Source organism: Bombus affinis, chromosome 13 (genome assembly GCF_024516045.1).
Source record: "Bombus affinis isolate iyBomAffi1 chromosome 13, iyBomAffi1.2, whole genome shotgun sequence".
NCBI classification, from domain to species: Eukaryota; Metazoa; Arthropoda; class Insecta; order Hymenoptera; family Apidae; genus Bombus; species Bombus affinis.
This window is the reverse complement of record NC_066356.1, coordinates 2,012,844-2,024,370: the sequence shown is the minus strand read 5'-3', so window position 1 is coordinate 2,024,370 and position 11,527 is coordinate 2,012,844. Positions and strand designations below refer to the sequence as shown.

The 11,527-nt window shown below is 36.5% G+C and overlaps 1 protein-coding gene and 2 long non-coding RNA genes across 3 annotated transcripts in view; 2 read left to right on the top strand and 1 right to left on the bottom strand.

Moving 5' to 3' along the window:
* The window catches only part of LOC126923449 (zwei Ig domain protein zig-8-like), a 418,101-nt gene that overhangs the window by 6,238 nt on the left and 400,336 nt on the right, over positions 1-11,527 (bottom strand). The gene's annotated exons all lie outside the window — the stretch shown is intronic.
* LOC126923455 (uncharacterized) lies at positions 159-2,580 on the top strand. Its single transcript, XR_007713168.1, has 3 exons — positions 159-406; positions 1,234-1,543; positions 1,790-2,580. It is a non-coding gene; the product is annotated as an uncharacterized LOC126923455 (long non-coding RNA).
* On the top strand, positions 4,304-6,852 carry LOC126923458 (uncharacterized). The gene is made up of 2 exons (XR_007713171.1): positions 4,304-4,480; positions 6,715-6,852. It is a non-coding gene; the product is annotated as an uncharacterized LOC126923458 (long non-coding RNA).

Here is an 11,527-nt window from a genome sequence, read left to right as displayed (position 1 = left end):
CTGGATTAGTGTCTGTCCTGCACTTCCGGTTCCAACCGGAACACTTCGGTTTTTCATGGTTTGCACCGTATAAGAAGAAAAAAAAAGTGGAAGGTTTTATACGTTCTCGTGTTGTTACCCTCTTTCTCCTTGGTTTCGGGTCTTTCCTCTTATTCTATATTTTTTCTGTTCCGAGGTTGGGCATACTTACTCGAATTACGAGCAACCGCATCGGGCCTTACGGAGATTTCGATGTATATTTTAAAAGGAACGAGACGGAAGAAAAAAGATCTTTTATTTTTTTGCGGAATTTTATCTTTTACAAAACTTTCAGAAGCTACCGTTTTAGATGACGGCTCGATGGAAGAGAATAACAGCTATAGGAAGTCAATTTTCCAGGACGTCGATTTGAAATAGGAAATTTAAGGTAGAAAGTTACTAAAAATTCGACCGCTTGGTCCACCAGTTTGTTATTTTTCTTTTTGAAATTTAGTTAAAACGGTCTTTGGGTTTTGAGGGTACCTTCTTTTAAGGTTCTGATTGCAAACTTCTCGAGATTATTTTCTTACGATGGAACGTTTACGACTTCGTTTTGACTTTGAAGAAACAGGGTCATTGTTTTCTGATTGCTTGAAGAATTTTCCTATAGCAAGAACAAGATGACCACTCTCTTTAAATAGGTCATACTGAGGAATAAGAAACCTGGAAGTATCGTACAAAAACGCTGTGTGTGTTCCTTCCAAATGGTCTTGGTAGTCGTAAACTCATGAAACATAAACAGCTTGCTTTTGGCTTAAATGGACAAAGTTTCGAAGAGCGTGGAGATACTTAAAACGAGTACAAAATTCACAGGGATATAAAGCCACGGTGGCTTAATTTCTGAGATATTTCCGTCCCGTTTTGAACTATCTTTAACGATATAAAAGAAACTTTTATTTTCAAATTGTAACTTTTCTTTTTCTTTGTCACTTACGTATGTGGTAGATCCACGTTTGTGTAATAATTCAGACACGTCCACGGTAATAATTCTTACAAGATAAAAATATACAGAATATGCAGAGTAAAGTACTCAATGATAATATCTCGTAGCTAAAACTGATCTCTATTTAAGTTCTATCTTTTATTCCCTCAAATATTAGACGCAGGCAAAAGTTTCAAGCCCTTTCATCAATTTTACATTTTCAACTACATCACTTTCAATGCATTACAAATTGATGTTCGAAACACTTGATACGATTTTCTGTCAACTTTCAGATTTCGTCGCGAAGAAACCACAGAAAACACTTTCGTATTTCTGCAATATTTCGAAAGTGTTGTCCGACTAAAGAGAGCTAAATACATCGACCGGAATAAGCGATAATCTGTCGGTGTCAAATCTGGAGAATACGCCGCGTGCTGTGGAACTTCTCAGCCCAAGTTAAAGATAGTGATTCAAACCACATGCGGCTTAGGCGTTGTGGTCGTTGATCATCGTGCTCACTGTGGTTTTGTGAAGCAGTCGCCAATCGATCACAAAGTTGGCGTTTCAGACAGATCGATACCAACCAAACAATTGCGCAAAAAGGTGAGAAATTGTATCGATTAAAAATAATTGTTGGTGAAAGCTTAAAAAAAGGCTAAAACTTTTCCATACACCTAGTTTTGCTTAAATAAAAACCATAAGTTTTGCTTACAAACAAGTGTTGCCATATTACCATAGAAAAACGAAAAAAAAAAAAAATAAAAAAATAAAATATGCGTATCAAAGCGAGGAAATGCACCACATTCTCCACTAGAATCGTATCCTTGATTAATTTTTCGCTAATTACAGCAAGCTAGAACGACGTTCGTTGACGGGATAAACCGGAGAATTACTGCTATCGGCTATAGGAGTACCATGATGTATACCAGATTAGATGTCCATTTCGTATAGGCAATTAGATAGTAATTGCATGCAGCAGGCTTCACTGTACTGCAGATGATACAGGAGGAACAAGAGCCACTTGTTTCAATTATGAAGAAATATTACTTAATTTCCTGCCGCTGTTCCCTATATAAGATATTATTTCACTATATAGAATATTATCTCAGGATCATTGTATATAGGATCACTGTATATTATTATCAAGATTTAGTAGCTTGTTATCAATTTTCGTTGTCATTACCTCGATAGTCATCTTCCAGAAACGCTTATGGTAATCTTCAGTTCAATAAATTCTGCATTCGCTCGACCAATCTGATTCGAGTTGAAAGAGATTTCCGGTTAAAATTCAAAGTAAAATTTGTTCGTGATATATTCTTGACCGAGTTTTTCAGTAGGTTTATCTACAAAAGTTACTTGAACAAGTATCTAAAAGTAAAATGTTCAATATATTTAGCATTGTAATTAGCAAGCGTAAAATCGATATATTATGCGAAATAAAATGACAAATCAACTATATTTCAGTCATTATATCGTGTTACATGTACGTCACGCGCGTTAGTTGTCGTTTATAGGTTGCACGATGCTTTACTAATATTTAGACTGTAGATTTCATTTGTATAAATGAATGTAATAACCGTTAACATGGAATTATTGATCGCGTTGACTGAAATAATGAATTAAACGTTGATTTCAGTTTACAGTTTACGTTATTAAATGGAACTTCTTTCGATTCAAAGTTTCATTTGTATGTTTCTTTTCGTATGAAATAATATTACCTTCTTTTTATATTTGTAATTCGACTACAATACGTGGCTCGAACATCACCATCGAGATATATTTCACAGATCTGCTAATAAAATCTCGACCGTGAAGCACGTGCGATTCTATAGGAAAATCAGAGAAAAATAGATTTCACAGAGAGAGTTAAAACGCGCGGCAAGGATTTGTCAATTGGTGGCAGCGCGTCCGATTATATTCGGTCGCCTGTTTTAATGGACGCCAAAAACCCCTCTAACCTGTGCCTCCATCATTGATAATAGAATATTTAATCATTTCGACAGGCCAGTGAAATCGCGTCGAAACTACGTGAGTCTCGTACCGAATGCTTTTAATTACACGACGTTAACTAATTATATTTCGAACGGTGCCCGGTCCCGTAACGATCCACATTCCCGGCACGAGTATTCCGGCTGGAAGCGTCGAATTACTCGTATGATGTCTGCCCGACGCAATTCCATAATTGACCGTCTAATCGATGCTCTAATTCCTGTTCTGTCGTGACGGTTTAAAGGGCTCCCGTCGCCCTACGCAATTGACGGCCAGCCCGATTAACGTTCCGTGTCTTAAGTCCCATTGAGAAAGGGAATTTACGTTGCTGACGAGATGACATGACATTCAAGTTACGTGTCGTGATAATGAAATAGCTCGTGGAAGATTGATTTCACTGGGTTAGAAAAAATCATCGTCGACAGGTGATATATAATCTTGAATGTAGATTTGAAAAGAGGGATTTGTATTTGGCACAGGATTCTGAGATTTTGGGAGTCGATTTGAACGATAGCGTTGGAATTACTCTCGCAATTGAACCTTTCGGAAGACAAACTCATCAACGTCACTTTTCTTAAACCCGTCAATCTCATCATCCAGTTACACGATTAACGTTCAATTTTCAAGAAATCAAAACTCAAATAATAAGGCAAACGAATTAATTCTTAAGCTTCCATCGAATCTTTTTTCACGAACTTGATGTTTACGAAATTTTGAATGACTTTCATCAATTATTCCAAATTTATAGCGAAACGTAAAAGTCAGTACTTTATGTTATTTGTTGCTGTAATTATACTAATTAGTAGCTCTGCTAATTGCAGAATAATTTAACGAGCAAGTCGCGTGTGGAAATAGAATAAAATGTTGATTAAAGCTAAATCAATAATGTCGGCTAATTTCTTCCTTTGCACCATTTCCTGAGAACTTTTAATAAACTTTATCTTTTTCTCTTAGAGAACTAAAATTCATATTTTTTTCTACGATTTTATACATTTGCACCTCTGAAATATCATATACCGTGGTCCTACATAATTTCGTGATACAATTGAAGTCATTTTTTGTTATCAAAATTTTCTGTTTTTAAAATTTTGATCTTCTTAATTAACTACATTACGTACGATCATATTTCTTCAATCGCTAAATAATATCAAATTAAGAAATTCGTCAAATATGCACTCATCATGTTCTTGTTTAACAATCTTCGTTCCTAACGTTATCTCGGTCGTTTCTTTCCAGAAGCAGATTGTTCGAAGAACCAAAATCATCAAAGCTCTATTTAGAACGTATTAACCGTGAGTCAGTAGCGCGATATTTTCGCTAGAAATTACCAGGTAAAGGGATGCAGCTTGTTACGGAACACTGGGAAAGCTCGTCACGAGGCCGGCCACGTCACGTAAATCGTATTGCGCGTGATGTGCAACAACAAGTAAGGTGTATGACGGGCTGAAATTAGTAGCGAAAGCAAGCCTTGGCACTGCGCCGAAAATACATGGCAATTTTATTTCGGCGCGCCATGAGAGACAGGAAAAAAGAGAGTCGACTAACACCATAGTAAGTGATAAATCACGAACCATGGCCGTTAAATAATAAATCAAAGCTATACTTGCAAAGGTCCGCGAAATTAGCAGAGATTTCAGAGACTTTTTTAGCGCGATAATTCCCAAGTATAATAATCAACAAATCCAATTTACAATCTTATTGTCTACTAAAATTTCGATGGAGAATTTTCAGAATCAGGAACAAAAGTTTCATTAGCATATTTTACGTAGCAAGACTCGCGTATTCATGACATTCTCGACTTTTTTTTATAATAACCAATGAATTATAACAGCTAATAAGTTCAATTTACATTTGATTAGCCACGAATATTTCGATGAATAATTTTTTGAAACAGCAACAAAAGTTCCATTAGTACATTTTGCCTAGCAAGACACTCATAGACTTTTCCAGTTCGTCTCATTTTCATGAGCGTTCCACGCCCTTTATCGCTATACCTGTTTTTACCGCTCCTATTTTTTCCCCAAAGCAGTTAATTCGTATCCAGAGTTTCTACATTGAACAGCGAAAGGATGAGAATTCGAAGGAACGGCATTCGTCGAGTAGTAGAAATAGTTGGTAACAACGTTCTTTGACTTCGTGGCTGTTATGCATTTGAATATTTATCTTTCGCGGCGTCCGCTGCATTCATAGAGCATGGAGCACAGATGAATTTATGCACTTTGCTTGAGATAATAGCCGTTGAAATGAGTTCACAACTCATTTCTACGGATTGAGTAAGAAAAGCAGTTTTCGATAGCGAAGGATCGCACCAGGTTTATCGATTGCGTATCGGTTTCCACCTCGGATGTCGATCAATTCTTTGTTTCTTTTGTCCGGCACGTGATATTATACTATAGTATCGTGGACGAAAGGCCTAAAAGATATTGGGCGAACTATAAATAATGTCGCGAGAAAGTCAAAGTGCCGACAGGCCCAAGAATATATCGTCGATCCTTCAATCGAATAGTTTCGCGGAAAAGGTCTGCGTGACCCTGGCTACGAGCGGTTGTGGAACACGTGCGTGGTAGGGCTAAGACAAAAGACAAAGGGATGCTAAGGGGCAAAAACGAATTAACAGTGAGTATTAGTTGAGAAGTCAGAGAGTGTTAGTTGAGAAGTCAGAGAGTGTAAATTGAGAAGTTAAGGAATGCGAATTGCGTTGTCGAGAGAGTGTGGTCCGTGTGGAGTGTTGGATCCGTGATGACGAGAGTTGCAAATTAACTATTTAGTTGTTTTAATTATAATACGTTATTGTGATTAGTTCACATTAAACAACCATCGTTTCCTGTTTAACCAACATCTGTTTTATCCATCTATTGTAAATAAACTAATTGTAGTAAAGATCCTACAGTATGTTTTACATAAAACATCTCAAAACCTTTTTGGCAATGTAATTCGGCAATGAAAAATGACTGTCACAATTTTATCGGTAAAACGTGAAACAAATCTGTAGATGTTAAAGGATATTCTGATAAAGAAATTCTTCATTGGAAAATAAGAGTATATGGATTTAACTATGCATTTAATGTTTTTTAAATAGGTCTAATATAAATGAATTTATTAAACACCCTGGTAGAAACGGGCATTGAATATTTTCAAAATCGCAGGGAAATAACGGGTAAACCCTTTAATTCGTTGAGCCGGTAACGCTTTATTTACGAAATCGCATGTTGCGTGTCTCTGTCTGGCCGCCAAAAAAATCTAATTCTCTCTATTCACCTGCTCTCTAATTTTTCTCTCGTTAATGGTCCGAATTAAATGAATTCAAATACCCCTTTAACAAATACAATTACCGGTAATTCACCAAAGATAATTATCTCTCTGCCCTCTGACCACTCCCCTACTCGCGTTTTCGAGTGGAAAAAGGCCAAAAGATAAAGAGGCGGAGGCTGAGAAAAATAGTCGGGGGCATAGAGGAAGGTAGAGTGAAGTACAGAGATAAGCAGCAAGTACGTAGATAGGGTGAAACTAAAAGAACGGAAGACAATGATATATAGGGAGTAACAAATGATAAGGGAGCTACTTATAGGAAAGAAAATTGTCTATGACTTACGGTATCCTTTTATATTTGTGTCTCTATATAAGAACGTTTAATAGTTGTTGTCTGATTTGTATCTGGTACAGTAAATTTTATTGCTTTCCTTTATTTTATTTCGATTAATGTTCTTTTATATTATTATATCTTTTAATATAACTGGTAGAAAAATTATTAATTTTTAATAGATATTTTAACTTTTACTTTGTAGAAGCTGTCGTACGAAAGACAACATATGTACGAGCTGCGAGGAATGTATTTTATGGATACAAATATAGAAGTAATTCCTTACGTCGTCCCTTGTTTTTTATATGTCATGTTTTTCAAAATAAAAGAATCAATTCGTAAACGTAAAGATTTTTATTGTTACAAATAATGCGGTAAAAGTGAAAAAGAAAGGAGCGAGTATCTACGAATGTTAATAAGAGATAAAATGAAAGATTCCTACGAAGAACGACATACGATAGCGGCGTATGAGTAGCCGCAATTCCAAGCTCGTTAGTCACCTTAATTAAGTGTAATTCATCAGGAAACGTACACAGTTTGTAGAAGGGTGAATTTTTCGCCTCGAAACGAAGAAGAGAGCTAGAAGTCGATTCGTCTTCATTAATTACTCGTGGCGTGTGGTAGCCTCGGCCTGTGAAGTCGTGACTGCTGCATTATTTCGCGGATGCATCAAAGTCGTCACGTTTCGCGACTAAATTAATTCGAGCAAGATCAAACAGCTTCCTGTCGAAGGTTAGCTGATAGCTAGCGATGGAGCCGCTACAAACAAAGCATTTTCAATTCTGATGGCTTTTTAAGTCACGCACATACATATGTTACGACTACGTTATAAGTTCATATGCGTGTGTGAAGAGAATTTGTAAATAGAGAAACTCGTTATTGAAGATAGTAACTGAAGCCGTATACGAACGTTTAAAAAATCGACAGTTATTGCCGCTACATTATTACGTCGAACGATAAACGAGGAAATATTGTATATTCTATGTGCAACGAGAAAAAAAATATCAAAAAGCTATAGAAAGACTGAATGTTTGTGTGGTGCGGTTAAAACATCGTAATCGATTTAATCGCATATATTAAATCGTAATATTTAAATCATATATTTAAAGAATCGAGAAAAGGAAAATAGAAAATAAGGAACGGAGAAGTTGCGTTGGAAATTCGTGCAGATTCGTTGACAGTTCGAAGTTACGCGGAAATGGTGAAATCGGCAGCCCTTTTTCAGGATTCAACGACGCGTGATAACCAAAAGCCGTACTCCTTTTCGTGGAAAACCTTTGCTTTTGACCGGCTGCTACGAAATCAATGGCGGATCAAAGAACGTTCTGCTCTTACGACTCAATAGGACTATTCCAAAAGGACCACCTTCGCGGATGTATGACAGGTTGACTTTTCAAAAAGCTGCTGATTCGTGAAAGTAGTTGGAACGGTGAGCGAGCGATTTCTCTTGCGAAGTAAAGGGGAACATTTGTATTGAATATGCTTCAAGAATGAATATCAGGAAATTATGATTTGTTGACAATTCGGTATATTCGAAGTTGAATGTTTTGCTTTGGTACCGCTTTCAGGAATCTGCAAAGATACGAGGTTTTGAAGCTCCTAGTACAGTAGAATTCCAGTTATGTGGACTCCATTTATTTCCTAATAGCAGCGATGAAAAATATCTTTACAAAGACTTCCCCAAGTGTCGATAGATATTCGTTTGATTTTCCTACGCGCATTTAAATTTGGCAAAGGTGGTTTGAAAGTCTCTGTTTAGGTTCTATTTCTTATTCATGAAAATATGAATTTACCGAAACATCCACGCTATATTAACACTTTGACTGCCACGCCGAAATCACATGTTTCGCTCAACATGCCACGGGAGCATTTTTATTATATAGAGCATATAATGGCAAAATGATAATAAATTGATGATACAAGACAACATTGTTCCCCAATGGACCGTTTATCTTATTGGTGGTCAGGGGTAATAGTTGACAGCGACATATTACAACAAGGTTTCGTTTATTTCAACAAATCATTTGTATTCGTTGTTTCGTCGTAAGCAAAACGTGCAGAATATATTGTTAAAACGTGTAGAAGATATTAGTAAGCAGTATTTGTTCATTCTATATATAATAGTAAGGTATGTTCACATTTCTAACTTCAATTATATGATTATAAAGCAGCATTTACGATTATTTTCTAAGGTGTGTTTATAATAATATTCGTAGATTACCCCTCAAAGATATGGATGCAAACACAGTGCACCGTTAGATGCAAGATTTGTTCTCATTTCTTTTTATTGATGTTCTAATAAAAATGTTTAATTGTTCAATGGGGCACTTTTTATTTCAAAGTATCTTCTATTTATCGGTTATATTCAAAATGCACTAACTCTCAATTTTCATACAATTTTTACAACTGTAAGAAGTTCAAGCGCTCCGGTTACCAATGACCACTGCGGCATCACAGGAGAAACCGTGGTCGATCATATATGACCAACGTGGCACTCAAAGTGATAATTTGAAAGAGTACCGACAAAACACATGCCTCAAAATAAATGCCGCAATTTTAGCCTCGAACTGAAAATTTCGGTGACTTAAACGAAACGCTTCTCGCAAAATTAGATCAAGCTTGCAATATCACTCGCTGGCATAGTCCATTTTATCTTCATAAATCAATCAATCGGAAGCGATAGCAGCATCGCTGCTGAAACGTCGCTGGAAATTTCTCGTCGATCCACCGGCAAGCAACAAGCCGGATAATCCGGCTGTTTTTCGGTCGATGGAGCCGCGTTAATTACAACCGTGTATCACAAGATTACACGCAGCTTTTCGATACGAACGACGCACCGTTTCTCGCAAACTTTCATTCGTCAGAGATCTCGTACCTTACGTGCCTTTGACAGTTCCGCTGTAGCCACTCGAAAAACCTGACGTTTCGAAGACACTTTACGACTACTTTTGTCTCTATTCGTAGAGAATTCGGGACAATTCGTTCCTAGTTTACGATTTAACAACAGTTTGTGGTCAGTAAATGATATTTGAAAGTGTAATCTGCGTTACTGTCTTGCAATTTCTTGTTTCTGGGAAGTTGTTAATGAGAGTTGATGAGAATTTTAGCTCGTTCTGGATAGTAAGTGGAAAATGATATTCTGCATGACCGTTTTGCGGTGTCCTTACCCGTTAACTTTTTGCTGACTGTTTCATTCGCTACTTGGATGAACGAAACACGGATATTTGGAACTATTGTTGGGTTCTTCAAACTTTGAACTTGACTTGTTAATTTCTCCTATTAGTCACATTAAAGTATAAAATATTTCAGTTTTGTACTATGCGTGTGTTTAATATTCAATTGTTCTCCTTCTTTGAGACAACTCGGGAATTCAGATCTGATTTTTCCGCTGTTTAAATAGACGCAATGTTCCGACATTGACTCAAACGGACACTTAAGGCTCGTAAGAAGTGTTAAGTCGTAAAACTTATAACAATTTCCGTTAGCTTCAAAAGAGAGAGAGAGAGAGAGAGAGCGCTAAGAGGTGCTGGGTTCCTTGGTAAGTTTTGGAGTAAACGTCGTGACGGCGTCCTTTCCCGAAGATGTCAGTCGAAAGTTTTCCAGTTCCAATGGAGCGACATTTAAATGGTTTGTAAGAACGCGAAATTCTGCGAACAGTGTGCAATTATTAGAGTGAGCGAGCGGGCGAGTTCCCCATCGCCAAATTCAACAGTTTAGGAGCCGCTGGCGAATTGAAATCCGCGAATTCGCCGAGTCATTTCAGTTTGCGAACCCATGCTTTCTGGCCACGGTTCAGAACATGCTTTTGATACAATACAACGCCGCCTTTAGGGAGATACGTTTCGTCTGCCATTGGAAACTAGGCCAGCCGAGCACCTCTGCGAAAGGGCCGCTGGAAGGTTCCTTATTTAAATTAATAGAGGGAACAAATGGATCATTCGAATGGCTGCGTTAATCACATACAATGGAATTGTTATATTGAGAATTTAATATATAGTGGATACGTTATACGATACATTTTAATTGAAGAAAAACAATAGAGTTGTTGCATATTGATGACATGTCAATCGTATAGTCTGCAATGTATTTCGTGCTTCCTTGATTAAACTTTATTTATTAAATCGGAAGATTTAGTGAATGACATTAAAAATTGCAATTTTATTTCTTTCATATTCTATGAATTGTCTTAAAGAAAATGATTTATAATTAAAGGTAATCATTTATATAAAACTAACGCATCAATGCATAATAATGTTATAAACAGTAAAGCATAATAATAAAGTTAGAAAAACATTCACCTCGCTTCGAGATTTTTGCTCCTTTTCCAGTTTACCACATAATTTAACTTCAATTAAATTCAGAGCATAGAGACTATTATGTTTCGTGCATTTAATTTAGCACGACGTTAGAATTGTCTCCCTTTCCCTCGATTTATCGTGTTAAACATTTTCATCGAAATTAAATTACCTTTCGCATTTTAAACGCAAATCGATCATTTAAAATCAACCCCTTTTTTAACTTAACAATTTCAATCGCCGACAAAATGCATCGCTATCGAGCGCAAACACCGCGTAACCGCTTTTAAAATGAACTTAACTTAATCACGTTAATGCAAGAAAAATACTCCATTGGAAAAATAAACTTATTCTCTCCACCGGTGCTACACTTTACCCCTCGTCTTTCACTTTCTGACTGGTTGGAATTCAAGTCATCCGTTCTTTTATCCTTCGTTGCAAACCTTTCAATTCGTTAATTAATCTATAACTTGTAACACACTTTTCAACAATGTCCACTATCGCTAAAAATGAATATAATATTTATATTAATTAAACTATAGATTTTTATGCATTTATGGAAAATATAAACCATCCAAAGTGGAATATTTGTTACAACTTTTACCAGATGAAACGATATCTAAGTTTCATTTCTTTAGCCGTGTTCATAAAAATATAAAAACGTGTGCCTTGCCGCGTGTTACTCGACCACCGTCAACAATTAACCCCTTTCGTCTGCGTGTT